Source organism: Lactuca saligna, chromosome 9 (assembly GCF_052625555.1).
Source record: "Lactuca saligna cultivar CGN05327 chromosome 9, ASM5262555v1, whole genome shotgun sequence".
Taxonomy (NCBI): domain Eukaryota; kingdom Viridiplantae; phylum Streptophyta; class Magnoliopsida; order Asterales; family Asteraceae; genus Lactuca; species Lactuca saligna.
The window spans coordinates 129,078,744-129,103,585 of NC_136425.1; positions in this window are offsets into that span (position 1 = coordinate 129,078,744).

Genomic DNA, 24,842 nt, shown 5'->3' on the forward strand with positions numbered 1-24,842 from the left:
ATTTCGTCGAGAGGGATGACAAGGGTTTCATCCGACAGGCACTTTTTCAGATTAGAAACATGAAACACGGGGTGCACACCATTTAGCTCTGGGGGTAGTTGTAGTCTGAATGGTTCGTTCGCTTTGCCCGTCCGTTTGTGGGTGATACGCCGTACTCATATCGAGATGAGTTCCCATTGCCTTGTGGAGCGACTGCCAAAAGCGTGACGTGAACCTACTGTCCCTATCCGAGATGATAGATTTTGGTACTCCATGAAGTCTTACAATCTCTCGTAGGTACAACCGCGTCAGCCTTTCCATCTTGTAAGACTCTTTGATTGGCAGGAAATGGGCAGATTTCGTCAGTCGGTCGATTATTACCCATATGGTGTCCAAACCGTCTGACGTCTTAGGCAGCTTGGTCACGAAGTCCATAGAAATCCCCTCCCATTTCCACTCAGGGATTTCCGGTTGTTGTAACAATCCGGAAGGTTTCTGGTATTCCACTTTTACTTTGGCACTCGTAAGGCACTTACTAACATAAGTTGCGATTTCCGCCTTCATGTTAGGCCACCAATAGTGCTGCTTAATGTCCAAATACATCTTGTCCGAACCAGGATGAATGGAGTATCGTGTCTTGTGGGCTTCCTTCATAACGATCTCCCTGAATCCTCCGATTTTTGGAACCCAAATACGGTTCATGAAGTAGTATACCCCATTCTCTCTGACTTCCAGGTTCTTCTCCATTCCGCGTAATGCCTCGCTGGTTCTATTTTCCGTTTCCATAGCCTCGGCCTGGACTGATGCAATTTGAGCGGTCAGATGAGACTGGATGGTTATCGAGTGCGTTTTCGTACGGCGATTTGTGTACTCCTTCCGACTTAATGCGTCAGCTACCACGTTGGCCTTGCCTGGATGGTACTTGATCTCGCATTCGTAGTCGTTTAACAACTCCACCCATCTTCGTTGTCTCATGTTCAGCTCCTTCTGATTCAAGATGTGCTGGAGACTTTTGTGGTCCGTGAAGATGGTGCACTTTGTACCGTACAGGTAGTGCCTCCAAATTTTTAGAGCGAAGACCACAGCTCCCAGTTCTAGGTCGTGGGTGGTGTAGTTTACTTCGTGCGTCTTTAGTTGGCGGGACGCATATGCTATCACTTTTCCACGTTGCATGAGAACGCAACCTAAGCCTTGGTTCGACGCGTCGCAGTAAACTACAAAATCTTCCGTTCCTTCGGGTAGAGATAATACAGGAGCGCTACAAAGAGCTTGCTTCAGGGCTTGAAACGCAAACTCTTGCCGGTCTGTCCACTTGAATGGCACACTCCTTTGCGTAAGCAAGGTAAGTGGCTTGGCGATTTTTGAGAAGTTTTGGATGAATCTCCTATAGTAGCCTGCTAGGCCTAAGAACTGACGAATCTCTGTGGGCGTAGTCGGAGTTGCCCATCCTTCCACCGCTTTGACCTTAGAAGGATCCACATGAATTCCGTCTTGGCTTACTACGTGGCCTAGGAAATTCACACTCCGGAGCCAGAACTCGCACTTGGAGAGTTTGGCGTACAGCTTTTCCATTCGCAGGGTCTCTAGGATTTGTCGGAGATGTTGGCCATGCTCCTCTTTGCTTCGAGAGTAGACGAGGATGTCATCGATAAACACAATGACGAAGTTGTCCAAGAACGGTCTACAGATTCGATTCATTAGGTCCATAAATGCGGCGGGTGCATTTGTTAGACCGAAGGGCATTACGACGAATTCATAATGTCCATAGCGGGTTCGGAAAGCGGTTTTTGGGATATCTTCTTCTCGGACCTTGAGTTGATGGTATCCGGACCGTAGATCAATTTTAGAAAAATAGCTAGCTCCTTGGAGCTGGTCGAATAGATCATCGATTCGTGGAAGTGGGTAGCGGTTTTTTAACAGTGAGTTTATTCAACTCTCTGTAATCGATGCACATTCTGAAAGATCCGTCCTTCTTTTTGACAAAGAGCACCGGAGCTCCCCATGGCGAGTAACTAGGTCGGATAAATCCCTTGTCCAGAAGCTCACTGAGTTGGCTGGACAATTCCTGCATTTCAGCAGGTGCCAATCGATATGGTGACTTAGCGAGAGGAGTTGCTCCTGGGACGAGGTCTATTCAGAACTCAACCTGTCTCTCTGGGGGTACTCCTGGAAGATCTTCAGGAAACACGTCCGGGAATTCGCACGCTACCGGAATGTCTTGGATGTTAATTTCTTCTTTGGCCTTGTCCACTATGTGGGCCAAGAATGCTAGGTTGTTCTTTCGCAGTTGTTTTTGTGCTTTGATGCACGAGATAAGACGAAGATTCGTGCTAGGTTTGTCTCCGTAAATTACTAGGGTTTCGTGATTCGGGAGGCGAAGGCGAACGGCCTTCTCGTGGCACAAAACCTCAGCATGGTGGGGACTTAACCAATCCATGCCGATAATCACATCGAAACTCCTAATTGACACTGGCATCAGATCTACTCGTAAGACGTGTTGGTTAAGGGTTAGGGTACATCCAGTGTAGATTTCCCTAGTGGATTCGGTCTTCCCATTGGCCATTTCCACCGTATAGGTTTCATTTAACTTTTGGGGTTGTTGTTTTAATAAGTGTTTAAACTTATCGCTTACGAAACTCCGCTCCGCTCCGGTATCAAATAAGATGCATGCATAAGTGTGGTTTAGGAGGAACGTACCGGTCACAACTGCGGGGTCCTGAACTGCATCACTCTGACCCATAGTCAACATTCTTCCTGCTCCTCTGTTTCCTGAGTTGTTGTTGTTAGGGCAATCTCGGCGGACGTGTCCAGTTTTCCCGCATCCGTAGCAGGTGTAACTAGGTCCTGCGCTGTTGCCGCTGGCATGAGGGTTGTTGTTGTGGCGAGGGTTATTGTTGTTCTGGTTGTTTCCTTGGCTCTGGTTATGAGAAGGATAAGTCCTGCAGTACTTTGCAGTGTGTCCCCTTCGGTTGCAACTGGTGCAATGGAACTCCCTACATTCTCCTTGGTGATGGAAACCGCACTTGTTGCATTTGGGATGAGTACCGGAATAGGGTCTTGAAGCATTTGTAGCAGCTGAGGCTGGAGCATGTGGTGTGGCTGGAACCGGTGCAGTGACAGCGTTAACTGCCACTGTTTGCTGCTTTTTAGAGGCCTCGGGGCCCTGACGCCCCTTTCTCTTGTTGTTCCATCCTTTCTTACCATCACCCTCCTTTTTCTTCTCAGTCTCTACCGGTTTCTCGCCCTTCTTGTGGTTATGATCATATAGCCTCTTTGCCAGTCTCTTCGCACTGTCAAAAGTTTCAGGATTCGCAGCTATCACATTTCCTTGGATGGGGGATGTCAGTCCCCAAATGAATCGTTCAATCTTCTTTCCCTCTGATGTGATCATACCCGGGCACAAAAGAGATAGTTCGCTGAATCTCGATATGTAAGCATCGATGTTCCCATTCTGCACCGTGAGATTCCATAGTTCCTGCTCCATCTTCTGTATTTCGCCTCGGGGGCAGTACTCAGCCGTCAGCATCTCTTTCATCTCTGCCCAGGGAATAGAGTTGGCTATAGGGAGTGTCATAGCTTCCACATGACCATTCCACCAAGTGAGTGCTTGGTCCACCAAAGTGCAGGCCGCGAACTTCACTTTCATCTGCTCGGGGCACTCGCATATCTCGAATACCGATTCTACCTTCTCGATCCATCGCTTTAGGGCGATCACTCCTCCGGTACCGTTGAAAGTTCGGGGTTTAGCGTTCGCAAAATCCTTGTAGGTGCATGCTCTAGTGAGTCCTTGGTTCGTCCCGTTGTTCGAACTTCCAGATCCTTGCCCGTTACCTCCTCCGTTGTTCCCTCGGTGGAGTTGTGCCATCGCTGCTGTGACTGCAGCAGACACAGCTGCCTGGAAAGCAGTGGAATCAGCTTCGGGCGGGGTTGGTCCTGGGTTTCCGCGAGTAGTTGGGCGAGGCATCTTTCTGTCATGAAACGGAAAGATGTTGAGTGTTCGTGGTTTCTGAGAGATTGCGACCCTACTATCTAGGTGTATGGTGCGAACCTAAACATTACTATCATCAAGCACGCAATCATAATGTCTCAACACATAGCAACTAAGAATAATTTAGCAAAACACACAAAAGTTCATTAATATTATCCGCATTTAGTACAAGAAAATTTGCTCGTAGGAGCATACATAGATAACGCTAATCCGACAGCATAACGGCTCCATGAGTAGTGTAGTCACCTAATCATAGAGCCGGAGTACATAACATAGTTCCTAATAACCTACTATGATAAGTCTATTTCTAACCGCGATGAGCTGCGTCAGGAGGTGGTGCCGAAGATGTGGATGCTCCCTGAAGACGAGCAATCCAGCGTTCCGCGTCCCGGAGTCGAGACTCCCACCGAACCTGTCTCATGTGAAATTCTCGAAGGACGTCACGCGTCTCCTGTTCCGCACGTTCGACCCTAGTCCTCAATTGGTGTACCTGATCCGCAGTGTCCTGGGCAAGATCGCCCGTATTCCGTAACCGTTTCACCATGACTGGGAGGGCTCGATCAGCCGGTCCTCCATCCCTCAGGTCAAAGAACTCGCGTGACATGCCATACGGGGGTCGTTGTCCCTGCTGTCTGCTCCATCTCCAGAGGTCCATACCCCAGGGAGGGGTAGGGCCAGTGGGACCCACACGATATGCAGGCACTCGGATCGGGTAAGGGGGGTCGATGACCTCGGACTCTGCATCCGAATCACCCCCTTCGCTGTCATCGAGCTCCTCTTCGAAAGGTTCTTCGTCTTCTTCGGGTTCGACAGGCTCGCCCTCGACTTCTGCCTCTGGTTCCCCGTCAGGTTCCTCTTCGGAGTCCTCCTCGGGTTCCTCTTCAGGCTCTTCCTCAGGTTCCTCCTCAGGTTCCTCCTCGGGTTCCTCCTCGGACTCCTCTAGCCACCCGTTGTTTCCCTGATTAGGGAAGTAGGGGTCTCCCGAGTGATGAAAGCCAGCCATGCTGTCTGCGCGAGTACGTAAATATACTTCGTTATCCTAGGATGCCCTATCTATCATCCATACTAAGCAATATTCTCTTTTTGGGTGATAAGGGTATAGCTTTTGGTTACCTGACTATCCCGATCTCATCAAGACGTGTGTTAGTTTTACCTTGGAGAGAATGTAGTTGATCAGGTTACATTCACTCCTCGGTATCCCTAAGAACAGTCCCGATTTAACCAAGATACCAGTATTATTGTGTTTGATTCAGCGTTGGATCTTTATTCCTAATGCAAGCAAGAGTGTTTTATTTACTTGTTCTGTTCAGGGTTATGTTAGCCCCTCTTTTTGGTTTATAGTTGCATATCAATGTATGGCTCGACATGCTAGTTCACTATAAACAAAGCTCTGATACCAACCTGTCACACCCCCGAACCAGACGGCGGAAACGTCCGGGGGCTTGCCGTGACTCAATTGTATACCATAACATTGAATATATATGAAACATAACAACATTCGTTACCATTCATCAACATAGTACAACTAGTAGTGTTTACATATCAAACATTGTTTAAACATTACATTCCCAAAAATTAAATTGTTTGATTCGTACATAAATAAACTGCAACCGTCACTGAATGTGATTTCCTTTGATTCACTGGTCCCCTGAGAATACAAGTATTTTGAAAAACGTCAACATATGAAATGTTGGTGAGTTCATAAGTAGTGTTTAAAATCGAATGTTTGTATTGTTTGAAAAACCACCAGAAAATCCGATATTTTCTGAAAAGAAAAGCTTTTAAAAAGGTTTGTGAAGACCCATAGGTATGCTTTGTTTGTTTCTATACTTAAAAAAAATTGTTCATTGAAGTTGTATGCCTTTTCAAATTTGTGTGTATTGAAAACCCTAGGAAAACCCGATGTTCTCCTAGTTCCTTGAATTACGTGATGTTACATTGAAACCATTGCATAGCGTAGAGTGTCAGTCCCGGGCGACGTTGGAAGGTTCTCGAGCATTGATTATTTACTACAAACCCGCGTTACACAAACACCCAGTTTGTAGTTATACTAACGACTCCGAAGGTGTCGTCAGTACTAATCACGTTATCCAATCGCCCTGACTATGAGTGGTCCCACATCCGAAGAGAAAGAGATCACGAAGACCCCGGTAACTCCATTAGCCGGTTGGGGATAAAATGTACGAGGGGTCCCAGACCCGTCTCGCATAAAATGTAGACCTTACTAGCAAGACCAAAGGACCCTTGGGGACCGGTGGTAAACAAGCCATTGAAAGTCCATTTACGTTGTGTCGGATCGGTAAAACCCAACACTCCGTAAAAAAAATGTCTTCGGGCCTTAAGATCAGGTCATTGAGCTAGCTAGGCTCAACGAACAAGATTTTACACTTGTGGGGCCCAAAGATGGTGCATAGACGTCTGCGCACACTCGTATGTGTATGTATAACCAAACGTTACTTGTATGAGTTGTAGTGTTAGTAGTTGTAGATTTTTATTGGCTCGAGACCGAGCCAATTCGTTTAACAACGACTTTTGGTATTGTAATGTATTGTATTTCGTTGATAGTCGTGGTGCCATCGTTCGATCAAATTGTGTATATTGAACTAGCCTTGAAATATTCCTGGTTTCAGCCCCTCATCATTTGTAAAATTTACATTTTTAACCCTTTATATTAAATACTTCCCGGTTTAGTCCTTAAACTATTTTTCTTGACATTTTAACACCAAAAATTATTGAAATTAATATTTTTCAACATGTTTTTCATAAAAACAGTTTAAGTTCCTGGAAATGCAGTTTTTACGGTTTTAACCCCTTCTTTTCGCAACTTTTACAATTTTGGCCCAATTTGGAAAATTTTTGCAATTTTGGTCCTTTTTAAATTTAAAAAAAAAAACATTTTTAACCTTTGAAAAGGAGTTGGAACACTTATAGTCCACTGTTTTACAGAAGGTTACAGTTTTGGCCCTCCAAAACAGAAAAATTTGCATAATGGGCCTTATTGGGCCGAAAATTACAAATTTTAGCCCATTAAGCTTAAAATTTATGATTTTAGTCCACTAAATGAGTATATTTCCAGAAATTTACTTATGAAAACTGTTTTAGCACACTTCATCCATCAGAATCTGTGAAATGTCGTTTTGGACCCTTATTTTTGCATTTTTCACATTTTAGGCCCAAAATTTGTGTTTTTAACCCAAAGAAATTATCATTAACTACTTAGCCAATTTTTCTTGAAGCACTTAGTGTTTAGAAATATATTTGAAGTTAAAATCATGTAGCACAAGTTACATCTCGGTTTTGATGAGTTTTGAGGCTAGATCCAACATAAAAACACATAAAAGCATACATATAAGCATAAAAATCATACAAGGCACACAAATACATATAGATCTACACATATGACTTGTATTCTCCCCCCAAAAACAAGTGAAAACAGAAAAGAGGGGGTATGAAGCTCACCTTGGGGTGTTGGTTCGGTTTTTGCAAGGGAATGGAAGGAAAAATGAAGTGCTTTTGGCCTTGGTTCCCTTTGATGAAGATCTCGAGTTTGAGATGGTTCTAGGATGCTAGATCACGATTTTTGCATAGATTAGGGAAGGATTTTGATAATAAAAGAATTTAAACCATAGGTCTATGCATAATCTTACCTTAGGAGATGATTTACTTGCAAAAATCCCTTTGGAAAGCCTCTAAATTTCGAGATCTTTGGAGAGGGGAAGGAGAGAGCTTCTTGAGTGAGTCTAGAGAGAAATGAGAATATTTTGTGTGTGTGTGGTGATGCTCTCGGCCGAACAAGGAGAGAAGAGGGAGAAGAAGTGATTTTGATATGATGTTTGCTTGGAAACATGTGTGGCATGCATGGGAATCCAACATGTAAAAGTGAGGTGTCAACCCAAGGTCAACTCCCCCTTTTTCCTTGGGCTTGGGCCGAGAATGGAGAGAGGAGAAGGAAAAATTTGGGCTTTTGCCCCTAAGCCCAACATTAGAGGTAGTTTAGGGTATTTATTGGACTTATAAAATAAAATTGTGATTTTTATGCTTTATTAAGCTAGGTTAGGTTAAATTATGGATCAAAACTTGTGTTTTATTTCATCCTAGGTTCTACCTAGCCCAAATTATTGAAATAAACGAGTGTGGGTCTAATTAGAGCCCAATTAGGGTCCTAAACCCATGATAGTCCAATTGGAAGGTCATTGGTCCATTTGGATCCAATAAGGAAGTCTTAGTCCAAAATGGACTTAACAAGAGCTTCTAGAGTCTCCAATTGTTTGATGACTACTTATAGTACTTGTATTTGATTGAAGTTTTTGATTCACATTAGGTTGAATGCATAGATTACATGACTCAAAATTTACAGTTGTGACAACCATGACCCTGTCTCCGGATATAGCTCAAGGTTTTAGGGAGTATACTTCTGCAAAAGCTTTGTGGGAAGCCCTAATTGAGCTATATGAAGGGAATGAAGACATGAAGGAGCGTCGCTAGGATATGTTGCGACAACGGTTTAACATGTTCAACTACATTCCTGGAGAAACCCTGGAGGCACATCTGCAATGGTTCATAACTCTTACCACTGAGATGACTGTAGCCGGGATCTTTTTTACAAAGTCTTAACTAAATAAAAAGCTACTGAATGCTCTCCCAAAGTCATGGGACATGAATGTTGTTGTTATTAAGAAAACCAAGGATCTAAGTCGGCTCACTCTTGCTGAAATGATGGTGGTCATCAAGGCCTATGATATTGATGACAAACAGCAGGAGATAAATCATCTAAATTTATAATCAGCTGAAAACCTTGCGATCTCATCTAACAATGCTCTTTCATCTCTCACCTTTTGTTCTGCAGGTCAACCCTTTGCTGCTCAGCAAGCTCAGATTCAGTCCTTTTCAACTCCATCAGCTACTTCACTTCCTACTGCATCAGCCATGCCATTCTCTCAGAACCAATCATTCGTTGCTACTCAGGCTACTTCTCCTTCTAATGTGGCTTCATCCTTAAATGGCAAGGACGGTGATGAAAATCTTGCTCTTGCTACAGGGCTTGTTAACTGCTACAATGCTCTTGTAGTTGGAGATCTTCCGCCCTAATTGTCATTTGCTGATCTCGATCAGATTCATCCTGAAGACGTAGAAGAAATGGATATCACATAGCAAATTGCCATGGTAGTTTTCAGGGCAATGCAGTTTGCAAAGAAGACCGGGAAGAACAATTGGGGGATGAGTGCTGATAAAAAGGTAGGGTTCAACAAGGGAAAGTTGCGTTGTTTCAACTGTCACGAGCCAGGTCATTTTGCTCGTGACTGCCTGAAGCCGGACGGAAGATTAAACAATGACCAGACAATGGTTGCAGTAGGAAACAATCGGAGCGGTGCTCAAGTCAACAGTGAGAAGGCTATGGTTGTACAATCATTTGACTGGGAGGATCAGATGCAAGCCCTGAACATATCAAGACCTGAAAATGGTCATTTGGCTCAGGTTGGTGATGATGCTTCCATAGAGAGTATTGCCACTGAAAATCAAATGATGGAGCTACAGTTTGCAATGATAGTCTCTTCTTCTCCTGAACCAAATGAAAATGAGGTAAGTGTGCCTTCATGCTCTCAAGCGTGTATTGATTATGTTATAATTCTTCATGAGGAAATTAAAACACTACGTAAAGAAGTAGAGCACCTTAGATATGAGGGTTATCAAATTAGAAAAGGACACAAACCTGTTAAGGCCCAGTTAGAAACTAAAATAAAGGACTTTAGAAGACTTCAGGAAGACTATAGTAATAAATGTGAAAATTATGACTACATAAAGGGACAGAACGCTAAGTTAGTTACAACTTGAAACATTAAAGGGCAAATTTGAAACTGTTGATTTTGATTTTAGAAAATTTGATGTATCAAGTGAGGTAGTTGCCAACATAATAAAGTGCCTCCTCCTTTCAATCATTCATATTATTTTCAACCTTTGTCCAAGGAAGAGATTTCCAATGAACCATCCATGGTTTATGGCAAGCCATCTGGTTTTGTATTTGGAGGATTTATTAATGTTGAAAGTACTAACATTTGTACTTCTCCTGCAGATGAATCCTTAAATCAGTCAAAGCATAAAGTTGAAGGATCTGTTTCTGAAAATAAAACTGAGTCTGAACCTGAAGTTTTAGTTTTAAATAAAGACTTTAATTTTTCTGATGTTGCAAGTGACAATGTTTTTTGTGATGTTTCTGCACCTTCTGATACCAATTTGAATGGTTTTAAAGTGTTTGATGATGTGGTTGAAAATTCTAATGTTTGTGATGATACTAATGAAAAACCTCTCGTTTCAAAAGTTTTTCCATCTGATACACCCTCACTTATCTCAGAACCTAATTCTTGTTCATGTTCATGTGAGAAAAGCAAGGGTGTAGGTATGGAAAACGAATCTGAAAAATGAAGTACAGATTTTAACAATAACAAACATATTTGTTTCAATTGTGGTGTTGGTGGCCATATAGCTAGGAATTGTCCTAATAGAATGTTTGTACATTTTGAGTCACCAAGAGGAGAGAACGAATTTAGTGGAAGGTCTTTAACTAGAAAGTCCTCTAGAACTCGTTCTCGGAATGATGATTGGATGGATGATCGTAGTAGAAAACGGGAAGTTTTTAAGATTAATAAAAAGGTTTTTCATAACAAAGTCCCGAAGAGTTTGCCAAAACCAAACATGGCTCAGCCAAGTTTGGTTGCGTCAGGAGTAGCTCTGGGTCTTCAACCAATTCTGGTAGAAAACCCAGATTCTCAAAGCAACTTAATAAAAATCATGTTTCAAAACCATCGGTGACTGTTAGAAAACCTAATTATCAATGGCTACCCAAAATAAGTTCCAATCCATCATCTGTATCCCCTGAAAAATTAGTAAATAACGATACATCTGAAAAGGCAACGGGACAACCTAGGAAAGTAATGACCTGGGTTCCCAAATCTAAATGAACCCGCACATTTTGTAGGGACAGTTGTGGGGGAATGTCGTCAGACCTTGGTTTGTCGACAACGGCTACTCTCGGCATATGACAGGAGATATCTCCCAACTGAACAACATTCAATCGTTTAATGGGGGATATGTTTCCTTTGCGGGTGGAGAAGGTGGCAAGATCACTCAAAGAGGAACCATCACAAATGGGGTGTTAAGTTTTGAGAATGTGAACTTTACTCCCAAATTAAAGTATAGTTTGTTGAGTGTTTCTCAGACATGCGACAAAGGCTATTCTACACATTACACTAAAAAGGAATGCATGATCCTCAAGTTAGGCTTTGTCATACCAGAAGAGTGGATTCTTGTAAAATATAAAAGGGATGGGAATGAGATGGTCCGTGGTTTGCCTGTCAAAGACTTTATAACTTTTGAAAAGTATGTGTCATGTGCCCAGGGTAAGCATCATAGAAAACCACACCTGCCAAAATAGGTTAACTCAATTAGTCAGGTGCTTCAATTGTACATATGGATCTATTTGGACCAGTCAACGTTCTCAGTATTAACAGAAATTCATATTGTCTGGTTGTAATTGATGATTTCTCTCGTTTTACGTGGGGTTTCTTTCTGTCCAACAAAACTGGAGTTGCAAATCTAATTAAGAAATTCATTGTGTTAATTGAGAACCAAACTAACAACCGAGTGAAGGCGCTTCGTATCGACAATGGAACAGATTTCAAGAATTCTATTCTAGATCATTTTGTCATAGAAAAGGGTATTATGTATCAATACAGCTCCGCTCACACCCCTCAAGATGTTGCTGAGAGGAGAAACAGAACTTTAAAAGACGCTGCAAGGATGATGATGTGTGACTCCAAGCTACCAGTTTTCTTTTGGGTCTAGGCGATTAACACTACTTGCTACGTTCAGAATCGTGTGTTGATCAACAAAGCTCGGATGAAGACTCTGCATGAGATTCTATATTGTTATAAGCCCCCAGTCAGTCATTTCCGTGTATTTGGGTGCACTTGCACCCTTCTTCACCTAGAGAGCAACCCGAAGTTTAACCCCAAAGCCGATGATTGTTACTTCGTAGGGTATGTTGCGCACACCGCATATAGGGTCTACAATAAGAAGACCAAGCAGGTTGTGGAATCTTATGATGTGCGCTGGTTGGAGGAAAATGAGACAGATGCTCTAGTGGGTCAGAATTCGTTATTTGATTACACATCGCTTTTCAAGTCCATAAATGTGTCTTCAGATACCTCATCTGAATCTGTCTCTGGTTCGAAGAATGTTTCTGAAGATGAAGAATTTGTCTACAGACCCCCAATGATTTCCTCTTCACCGCCTGAGGGGGAGTCCTCTGCTTCACCTGAGGGAGAGTCATCTGTACAACCTGATAGTCCAAAATCTCCAGTTCAGAATGATACTCTTGATGTTGAAACTACACCACTTACTCCTATAGAAAGAGAGTTCATGTTTAAATATGCCTCCGCTGTCACTTCAAGCTTTATGGAACTACTCTTTCCTGAAAACATTTCTAACGAGTTTGTAGTAGAGTCGTCTGGTGCGGCACAATCAGCAAATGAAGGAGGTGTTAGTATTCACAATCTTCCTATTTTGCTTAATGATATCAGGCAGGAGATACCCTCAAGGATTCAACGTGATCATCCGATCGAGAACATCATTAGTCAGCTAGGTGAAGGTGTTAAAACCAGAAGCCAAAGTGGAGATGTCAATACCTGTCTTTACTCTTGCTTTATCTCTCAAATAGAGCCCAAGAATGTTGAAATGGCTATGAATGAGCCCTGTTGGGTAGATGTAATGCATGAAGAGTTACATCAGTTTGAAAAACTCGGGGTTTGGAAGTTGCTTGAGTTGCCAAAGGGCACAAAGTCTTTTGACACACGATGGGTCTAACAAAACAAGCAGGATGATTCAGGGGTTATAGTGAAAAATAAAGCTAGATTGGTGGTTCGCGGGTTTCGACAAGTCGAGGGTCTTGATTACACTGAGGTTTATGCTTCGGTAGCTCGCTTGGAGGCTATTCAGATCTTCCTTGCATATGCCTCTTACATGAACATCATTGTTTAGCAAATGGATGTCAAAACAGCCTTCTTGTATGACAAGGTGAAGGAAGAAATCTATGTTGATCAACCCCATGGGTTAGTTGACTCGAAGTTCCCTAATCATGTCTACAAGTTGGACAAGGCATTGTATGGGTTACATCAAGCTCCTCGAGCATGGTATGCGACTCTAACAAAGGACTTGCTTGAGCATGGATACTCTCGTGGCACTATTGATCAAACTTTGTTTATCAAGCATGTCGGTAATGATCAAATTCTGGTTCAAATCTACGTTGATGACATTATTTTCGGGTCGACCAGTCCGCAACTTTGCAAGGAATTCGAAGGCGTTATGAAAAAGTTGTTTGAGATGAGTTCATTGGGGGAGATGACCATGTTTGTGGGGCCTCAGGTTAAACAAAATTAAACCGGAATCCTGCTACATCAATCCAAGTATGTGGAGGATATTCTTGAGAAGTTTGGGTTTCAAGACGGTAAACCTGCCTCGACGCCAATGGATGAAAGACCTCTTCTGACTCCAGATACTGACGGCAATTCCATAGATCAGACACTCTACAGATCGATGATCGGATCGTTGATGTATCTTACTGCAAGTCGTCCAGACATCGATGATCGGATCCTAAACTTTCACATCTTATTGTTGTCAAATGAAATTTTCGGTATATCAAAGGCAACCCAAAATTGGGTCTTTGGTATCCGAAGAATTCTGAATTTTATTTATATGCTTTTGCTGACAGTAGTTATGGAGGCTGTGAGCTTGACAGGAAATCTACTTCAGGAGGGTGTAAATATCTTGGTGACAGGCTAGTGTCGTGGTAGTGCAAGGAACAACACACTGTCTCAACCTCAACAACAGAGGCGGAATACGTTGTTGCATCGGCGTGTTGCTCTCAAGTTATATGGATCCAACATCAGTTGTTGGACTACGGTTTGAATTACTTAGAAACCCCCATTTATTGTGATAATGAAGCTGCAATTCAAATTGCCAAAAATCTTGTCCAACATTCTAAAACCAAGCACATCGATATTAAAATTCATTTCATTAGAGATTTTTATGAAACTTCACTCATCCGGCTGGAACAGGTTCTCAATGCTAATAATGTGGCGGATCTATTCTGTAAGCCCTTTAAGAAAGCACGATTCGATATGCTTGTGGGATTTTTGAAAATGATTCGTTTTGAGGATTAAGTTTTTTCTCTTTTTATTTTTTTTAAGTTTTTCTTTATTCTTCTTATTTTTTTACTTTATTTTTGTTTTGTATGTAGGTTGGTTTAAATTTGCGCATCTTATTTCATTTTTATTTTCATTCTCATCCATGCACAAATTTAGGGGGAGAAATAATCAAAAATCCAAAAACATTAAAAAATCCAGAAAATTAAAAATGTTACTAACAGTCTTGTTTGTAGGTGTTGTGACGGGAAATGATATTATCAAGTGAAAACGGGCGATCTGAATCTGCGTAACGTACCAAAATTGAATTGTCTATGCTCTGTGCTCGATGCGCTAGTACGCAAGAAAGATTTTAAATGGACTTAACTAGGAAGAGTTGAACTTAAGGAATTCAAGGACTTGACAAACATTGAACTAGTTAGATCCATTTAGCCTGACAATACGACGCTCAAATAAGTTGAGCAAGGAGATATACATGAGAACCTATCGGTCACATTAAAAGAACCCATATCTAGAACTGTGGATTAACTTTTCCTAGATGTGCGGATTTTATCCTTAATTCCGTTTTTGATGGGGTAACTGGGGAATTCCAATAAACTAGGTCTGTAGAAGGTTATTTTGTTGCTTTCTGTTTATTAGTCATATGTTGCCTCTTCTGCGTGATCGAGAGATCCGACCTGGACTGTAACATATGCAATTCTATCTTTCTGCATCTTCTGTCTATGCAATTCTTTCTATCTGTTATCCATATATTGTCTCCTCTGCGTGACTCATAATCCGACCTAATACATAGTATATGCATCATTCTCTTCTCAATCCCTCTAAAAACTTCAGTTAGTCATATGTTTCATCCTCTGCGTGATTGGAAGAGATCTGACCAGGATGTATATCATATGAATTCTAAATCTATCTTCTCTCTTAATAGTTGTGTGCCTGGTGTAAGGAGTATTCTGGAATTCCTTGAATGTTGGGGCATATCAGGAAGTGGGAAACATGTTCTAGTACAATTAAAAATGAACACATACAGATTGTTTGTAGATCTCGCTGCTCAATTTAGGTGGACAACAATATCCCTGGTTGTAGTCAGTTAAATGGTCCCAAGGAAATTTATTTAAGAATAAGGGCTAAATAATGTCATGTCATTCGTAAATTGTTCAAATTCTGTCACAAATGTTTCATGCTTCAGTGGACCACAATACTGGCGATTGATCAGATGAAGACATGAAAATATGGATACCGACAAGTGGAATAGGGTTGTCCAACAACTTTAATCCCAGTGTCACAAAATCTTTTTTAGTAATTAAACTTTTTAGGTTCTTTGTCTTATTTAATTTAATTTTTTATTTTTTATTTTTATTTATTTATTTAATTGTTAAAATTTAATTGTTAATTTTTAAATTTTGGAAAATTAATTCTCTTTTATTTTATTTTTAATTTTAATTCTAATCCTCAAAAACTTTTGTTTTTGAAATTTTTTGAAAATATTGGACTATGCCTTACACTATGTGGTCAGCAGGTAAAAAGATCAAGGGTATAAATGGAGTTTACAGCCGGAAACACCTTCACTATTATGATTCCGGCCGCAAACTCTCCTTCTCTCTCTCTTTCTCTTCAAAAAAAATCTCGTTTTTTTTTTTTTTTTTGTGAAATTGTTCCAATCACTTCGAAGGTATCATGTTTTCGACCATAGATATGCGTTTATTTCAGAGATTCGACGAGTTTTGAGCCTAAAATCGACGAAAAAAGGGATCGTCGGGGTTTACGGCCCAACCTTACGGCCGTGAAGAGCTTACGACTGTAAACTCGGTTTGCGGCCATAGGCTTATGGTCACGAGTTTACGGCCATAAACCCCCGTTAACCGTAAACTCCCCTATGACTTGAGATTTAATTTTTAAAATAATAATAATAATAATAATTCACATTTGGGCTCGAAATTAAATCATTTAAAATATTATTTGTTCAAATTTCTCTCTTGTCTTACTTGGTATGTTTTAGTGCAGATAAAATGACAACATTAAAATTTGCAGACATGCACAATCCGGAAATGGTTCTCGCTGATCCTCCGGTGGCTCATGTGGATTTCAAATCAATGATTCATGGATTACGAGAATGTTGTTTGACCTCCGCCATCACCATGAACACCATTGTCTATCAGAAAATCATAAGAGAGTTCTGGAAGACTGCGAAAATGACGAGAGACGACAATGGAGCTGTGATTGTAGATGCAATCGTTCAAGGATGCAAAAGTATGATCAATGAGCAGTTCATTAGAGAAACATTATTGATCAATGACCTTCCAAGCTTTCCCACCGAAATCAGTATTGAAGATGCTCAGAAGATTTTGAGGAAGATGGGGTATTAGGGCGATTCTCCACCTACAATGAAAAAGCTTTTGCTACCCTACTGGAGATTTCTAGCCCATGTGTTCGTGAGCTGCATCTCTGGCAGGAGGTCTGGTGCAGATGAAATATCACTGAGAAACACCAGAGCTATAGTTTCTCTCCCTGCCGGGATTGGTTTCAATTTTTCAAGGTTTATTCTGGATGAATTTGTGGTCAACATCAACACCATCACTCAGGATACCTTCTTGATGTATCCTAGGTTAATTTAGCTTTTTTATCAACAAACAATTTCCTAACATGGTAAAGGAAGGTGATACGCTTGACATGAAGTCCTTGGGCCCTCACACTATTGGGCTAATTAAAGAAAATCGTAAAGGAAAGGTTACTTTTCAAGGACTTTATCCATTAGTCAAATTCGGACGATTTGCTGAGCCGAATGAGGCATCCAAATCCCACGGATCCTCTGATAAAATATCTTCAGAACACACTTCATCAGAAAAAGTGATCTCAGAAGGAGATGTGATCACCGTATCAGATCAGGGAGGGGAGGAGACAGTTGCTCCTAATGTGGCTGTAGCTGAGGAGCATGACCTGAGATCAGTTTGAATTGAAAGCGACTACAATGAAGGGTCTTCCTTGAATGCGACTGAGACTGATTAGTATGAATACCTTGACCTTACTGGTTTTGATCGAGATGAAATTCCTACCAATTTTGGAAGCAATGATGACTTCTTGTCAAATGTCAAGCTCAACACTTTGCTGGATAATATCAGTAATGTTGATCTCCTAGCAACGGAGATAAGGGATACTGAAGGCGTTCTTCACTCAATACCCATTTCTAAAGAGCAAGTCGTTGGTTCTACGACTCCAATGGTGGTAGTGTCAGGGATTCCTCCCCTTGACAGTTCCCCGCCTACATCTGAACCACTTCAAGGTGATCACACAACAGACCAGACCTTGCAGCCTCCATCCAAAAGAAGAAGACGTGATCCTAGGTTTGGGCCTCTGGACTCTAACTTGACTCAAGGCTTGCCGATTACGCCAACGACTACTCCTGCTATTGTATCAATAGAACCATTTCATGGAGGTCCTAGCACAATTTTTGAAGCTAGTGGCTCCTCTGCTCCACCAGGATTTTCTACTCCGAGGGCAGATCATGATGAGGCCTCTATGCGTTTGGCCTTGCATCTTGTCCAGGAACAAACTACTGCACCTTCTTCTAAAGCCAAAGGAATTGTTTTTAGAGAAGGTCATTCAGGAGAAGATGGCCCTGTGATTGATGAGCTTCAGAGGAGAGTGAATGTGATGGACCAGAAGAATATCGAGCTCAGCATTCGAGTCGAAGATCTTTTGAGTGCGAATACAAATTTGAATATTCAAGTTTCTGATCTTCAAGAAGATAGGGCAACGAAACCAAGCAAATCCAGGAGCTCCAAGCTCATTTCAATCTTCTGACCTCTAGCTATTTTTTATTTAAAGAAGAAGCATGAAGAAGATCTCAGTGCAAAATAAAAAAAATCTGCAGATGAGTACATAATCAATCTTCATTCTCAGGCTCATCCTATTGTCATGGCAACTGCTCAAACTTCACGGGTTGTAGACCGTTTTAAAGAAGAACCCTCTCATGCTCCAGGTGTTGTAGAGATTATTCGTGACAGACAAGCTAAAGCTGCTCAGAAGTGATAACTCTTGTTCAAGAGGAGTTCCGACAAAAACGAACCAGGGAATCATTCCACAATCAGTGTTATGGATCTCGAAGCCGTACAGTTTAGAGACACGTATGGTGATCAATCAGGAATTATCTCTTGGGGTTTTCATGACACCCTAAATATGTGGATCATGCGGAGAAAGAGCAGAAACACGGAGCTCTATATAGATTGTAATGATTTTAATTCTTGGACCAGGGTGGATCTTTAAGAGCTGTCCTAATCTCCTTTTTCAAAGCCTTCAGATAATCAACAAGAAACTAAATTCAAACATTTTCTTGAAGATCAAGTGAAGAAGGGCTTTCCATCTATGAAGACTGTTGAATATGTAATAAAGCATTATCCTAATGTCATTGATCCCAAAACTGGTCATCCACTTCAAGTGGTGATGTGACGTGCAACAAATCAGGTCAAACAAATTCGTGTGCTTCAAAGTTACCCGGATGGATCCCTAAGCTCTATGATCTATTGGGTATTCGATGAAACTACAGCATCTGCTGTTATCAAACTAAAATAGGGATGCATCCGTTTGTATGATCAAAGGGATTTGTTCCAGTTTAGGAAATGGGATATTCATCATCCAAGCCTTCATCAGATTAAAGTTGTTGAGGAGATATTTGAGTCAGCTGCGAAGGATTACACATCCATGGTTGCTAAGATCATAAATAAGAGCATGTTGCTGAGATCATAAATAAGAGCATGTTATTGAGATCATAAATAAGAGCATGTGGAATGGGGAAAGAAGATGTGATGATAGTTGACAAAGATTAACTTCAAGCTAGCACCTAACCAAGGGGGAGATTGAAGGGTCTAATTAATAGTTTGGTCTAGGCTTTCATTGTAATAGGTTCTTTTGTGTCATTATGCAGTTTTGATAGTTTGTATAGGTGTTTATGGCCAGACTGTGAGTTTACGGCCGTAAGCCTGTTCACGGCCGTAAACCCAAGGCCGGCCCATGTTTACTATATATAGATGCTAGCTAGGTTATTTTATGGTTGTTGATGCCACAGAGTTCTCGGCTGCTATTCCACAAGTTGTACCAGACGTTTTCACTAATAGAAGCATGTGCAAGCTTGTTTTGATTTATGTTTCTACTTCGTTCTTGTTATTATTGATTTTCTTGATTGTTTGATCACTGGTAAGATCCGTTTCAGGACCTTACAATTTATGCCATAGTCTCTTAACTGACTTTGAATCCATATCACATACAAGGTACAAGAGGCAGTTGCTATATATTCAGCTTTGGCAGTCGACAGAGAGACACAAGTCTATTTCTTTGATTGCCAACTGACAAGTTTTCCATCAAGAAATTGATATTCCCCGGTTGTACTTTTGCGATCAAGACTGCAACCTTCGAGATCAGCATCATAGAATGATTGCACTAAGAACCCCAAACTAGATGCGTACCAAACTACGATCGAGGTTGTTCATTTTAGACATCTGAAGATATTCTTAACATCAGTCATGTGAGGTTCTCGAGGGTTGGCTTGAAACCTAGCACAATAGCAAACAGAAAACAACAGTCATGTGAGGTTCTCGAAGGTTGGCTTTAAACCTAGCATAATAGCAAACCGAAAAAATGATGTCTAGATGACTAGTAGTTAGATACATCAATGAATCTATCATTTGAAAATAGAGATTTATATCAGTAGGTGGTTTGTCTAGAGACGGAGTTAGTTTCGTTCTGAATGTCATTGGAACCTTTATTTTCGAATCTCCCACCATTCCAAGCTTTGCAAGTAAGGTATTCGTATAAGCCTCCTGGTTGATAAATATTCCTTCTTGACTCTGTCTAATATTCAAACCAAGGAAAAAGTTAATCAAACTCATTGAACTCATGTCAAATTTAGTCTTCATCATCTTTCAGAACTCTTTAGTTAATCTAGGATTAGTAGATCTTAAAATGATATCATCAACATAAATTTGGACGATCATCTGATGGTCATCATCTTTCTTGCGAAAAAAGGTTGGATCAACAAAGCCTTGTTTAAATTTAGGTTTTTTTTTAAGAATCTCATAAGAGTTTCATACCAAGCTCGTGGATATTTACAAACTTTTTTATTATATTAGTCATATTTAATTTTTTTAAATTCAACGAAATAGCAATTTAAGATCTCCACTTAATCCCCTATTGATATCCGCCTAGACGTTTAACCCATTAACTATAGAACAACGACTAACTAATCATTCTTGCTTAAAAGTAAATAATAGACTTGCATGAAAAGTATAATGGGTTTCCCGGCCCACTATGGATTCCCCAGATTGTGAGGATATGGGGGACGTCTTGGCTATATGCTAAGGAACCTCGTTCAAAACTGAGTTGCAACCAAACTCTTGACCATTCCTGTTTAAACTCTAAGGATTTCATCTACCGCCTTTGGAGATATCCTTGCCAAACATGACTAGTTTAGCAGCATGAGATGGGCACTATCAATAAAAGTATTGTATTATAAATGTTAAGTAAATGCTATAAAGAAATAAATAATCATTGTAGCTCTGAAAGACACGAACAATTTTTCTTTCTTGTTCTCATCGATTGCGTTATAGTTTCGGTTTTTTCAACTTAATCACTAAAATTCTAGTAACCAAAAATATATAAGTGACAGTATTACGCTTTGTACATATGTTTTATCACTTGTAATAAATATGTATTTCCTCGTTCAATTCATTCTTGAGAAAAAAAAATAATAAATAAATAAATAAATAAAAACTTTTGATAGTGGTTTTGGAAGGACTTCAGACGAAGTCATGCGTTGACCATCACATACTTGAGCTTCAAGAATCATCTCCAACAAATTATTCAGCAGATACACAGTAATGGTTGAAAAATAAGTAATAATTCTACAAAATTGGTAGAGGCTCAATACAATTTCAACGCGTTTGATACATAAAGGCATTATTGGACGGCCAGTCCTTTTCAACCCCATTTCTCTCACGAGACTCTTCTATGTGGATACTATATCCCACGCATGCCTCACCATTTACAGCAAAAGAGAGGCTGGTCTTCTGGATTACTGGATTAGTTTTTATATAAATATTATTAAAAATAAAAATGCATGTCCAGATTGTCATGTTTCTATGTTTCTTGGAATGTTGTGAAGGCAACTAGTTCCAATTTTGTATAATGGATTCATGGATAACCACGCCTACAAAGCTACCGATGCATAATAGTAAATTGCATGCCAAAAAAGGGACGATATTCATATGATTAATTATATAATTATATTAGACAAATACTCGCGCACAATACAACAATATATTTAAAAATTTTACAAAATTCATAATAAATTGGTATAAACATTGTTTGTTTTGACATATATGAGAATGTAGATATGCTTTAAAATTTTATAATATTAAGTGTCTTAATGACATCTACCTGCAGGTTACTTATAAATAAAATTAAATATAATATATGATTTAATCATATTTATAGTTGTTGTTATGATTAATTAATTTTAAAAAGTTTATTTGCTTAAGATTTTAATTTCTATCATTGTAATTATTTAAAACATCAAATATTGTTTTTTTTAAAACAATAATATAATTTTTGTATATAATTTTACTTTTAACTATTGTTGTTGTAAGTTATTTAAAATAACGTATTTCGAAATTCTTAATTATTTTAATTTAGTTTCAAAAATTTAAAGAAAAAATTATACTTTTTTTATATAATATTACTTTTAACTATTCTTATTGTAAGTTATTTTTAAGCTATATATTAGAAAATTGTTAATAATTATTAAAAAATAGTTTCATGGTTTTTTTTTTTTTGTTAATTTAGGTTTAACACTGTAACCTATAATCTGTAATTATTTATAAAGCAGTCTCTTGATGTTTTTTCAACTTTAATTGAAATTTTGATTTAAGTTAATTGTTTAATATTATATTGAAACTAATCACTTAATTATTTTGCATCAACTCATAAATTATACAAATGTTGTGATTTTAAAATGATAATTGTTCATATACGACAACAAATTTAAACTAATAAATTAACTATAATATGTTAAAAAGTTAAAGTCATAATTTTATAAATAGAAATATAATATGAGATTTTAATTTTAGTCAATGGTTTGAATGATTTTCTACTCGACAGTTACACATGAATAAAATTTAATATAATATATGGTTTAATATTATTTATAGTTGTTCTTATTGTTTGTTAATTTTTTAAAATTTATTTGTTTAATGTTTTAATTTCCATCATTATAAACTTTTAAAACATCAACATTGTTTTTTATTTTAAGTGTAACAATATAATCATTTATATAGAGTTATTCGTAAATATTGTTATTGTAAGTTATTTTAAGCTACTTATTTAAAAACTTTTAACGATTACAAAAATATGTTTAGGAAATATTTTAGTTAAATTAAGATTACAATTTATCATTTTTAATTATTTACAAAATATTCTTTGGTTTTTTATATAGAACTAAAATTTATATTTAAGTTGATACTGTAATGTTATATTTAAATTAATAATTTAAGTATTTTGTCCAAATTTGTCAAAAATTATAGTTTTAACCTGATAATTGTTTACATATAACAACATTTTAAATCTAATAAATTAAGTATAATATATTAAAAGTTAAAGACATAACTTTATAAGTAGAAGTAAAAAAAATATTTTAGAATTAAAATTTAGTTTATTTATGATTACACATTAGGTTTGATATTTATTTAACTTTATTAACCAACTTATAATCATTATTAGAAAGACACTACAATTCATCACTTTTAACTATCTACAAAATATTTTTTGAATTGTTTAAGTTAAACTTAAATTTATATTTTAGTTGACTCTGTAAAGTTATATTTAGATTAATAATTTAAGTAGTTTATACAAATTGTTCCAAAATTGTATCTTTAAAATGATAATGTTTACATCCAACAAAATAACAAAACTAATAAATTAAGTATAATATGTTAAAAATTAAAAAAACATAACTTTATAAGTAGAAGTAAAGATATTATTTTAATATTGAAATTTAGTTTATATATGATTACACTTTAGGTTTGATATTTATTTAGCTTTATTAACCAGCTTATAACTATTACTAAAAAGAAATTGAAAAGTCATGGAAGTTTCAAATGAATGTGATGAAAGGAAAAATGCATGGGAGTTTCAAATGAATGTGGTGAAAGAAAAATTGTTTCCTTTATAATATAGTAAGTAGAAGTAAAATTATTATTTTAAAATTAAAATTTAGTTTATTTATGATTACAAATTAGGTTTGATATTTATTTAACTTTATTAACCAACTTATAATCATTATTAGAAAAACACTACAATTCATCACTTTTAATTATCTACAAAATATTTTTTGGATTGTTCAAGTTACACTAAAATTTATATTTAAGTTGACTCTGTAAAGTTATATTTAAATTCATAATTTAAGTATTTTATACAAATTGTTCCAAAATTGTATCTTTAAAATGATAATGTTTACATCCAACAAAATAATAAAACTAATAAATTATGTATAATATGTTAAAAGTTAAAAAAAAAAAATAATAAAAAAATAAAAAAACGTAACTTTATAAGTAGAAGTAAATATATTATTTTAATATCGAAATTTAGTTTATATATGATTACACTTTAGATTTGATATTTATTTAACTTTATTAACCAACTTATAATTATTATTAGAAAGAAATTGAAAAGTTATGGGAGCTTCAATGAATGTGGTGCAAGGAAAAATGCATGAGAGTTTCAAATGAATGTGGTGAAAAAAAAATGCTTCCTTTATAATTTTAGCATGGTGAATGTGGAGAACATGATTTCTCTTGGATCGTGTATGTTCATTTTCCGAACTAATATTTCCACCTTATGTCCGAATTACAGTAAATTCAAACTGGGATAATGCAAAATTGCACTTATGTATTTATGCAAAGAAACATAAGGTGAATCATCAGAGGGTTCTAATTTCGTGTAGAAGAAGAAGAATTGAGAAGGGTATGTCTTTCGGCTCAATAAAAGAGTAGTATTTATGCTAGACATATTAGGTTTTCTATCTTCTATATTAGTTACGAGAATCACGAAATTAATGGCATAATCAATGATTACGAAAATTGATAAGATTTATCAATTTTACCATAACCACTCATTAGAATTTGGCTTTTCTATAATGTAACTAATTCAAATTTCTGAAGACCTTTTGCAGCCAAACCCTGCGGGACCACCGCCAGGGGCGCTACCCTAGGACCCTTCAAGGGGGTGTGACCACCTTGACCCCCGCTTTTCCATCATATTGGTTTATAATTTGATCTTATATATGCATGCACTCCGCATTCTCCGAACATATAGTATAGAGTACAAATGATAATCCCCTTAGCTCACATGTGAGCCCTATTATACAAAATGTCAGGTAACACTAAAATCACTAGTAATATCCCCCCCCCCCCCCCCCCCCCCCAATTAAGTGTAACCATCAACTAACATATGATTTTCTAAACAAATCAAAGTAGTACAAAAATGAAAATATCAAAACATTTGAATTCCTATCTTAGTATCAAACAATTCAAATACTCGAGAATCAGGGTGTTCTATGAATTGAACCCTTAGACCCAACTGTATACGTAAATGTAAAATACATACTAGTTTATTGAACACTCTAGCAAAATATAACT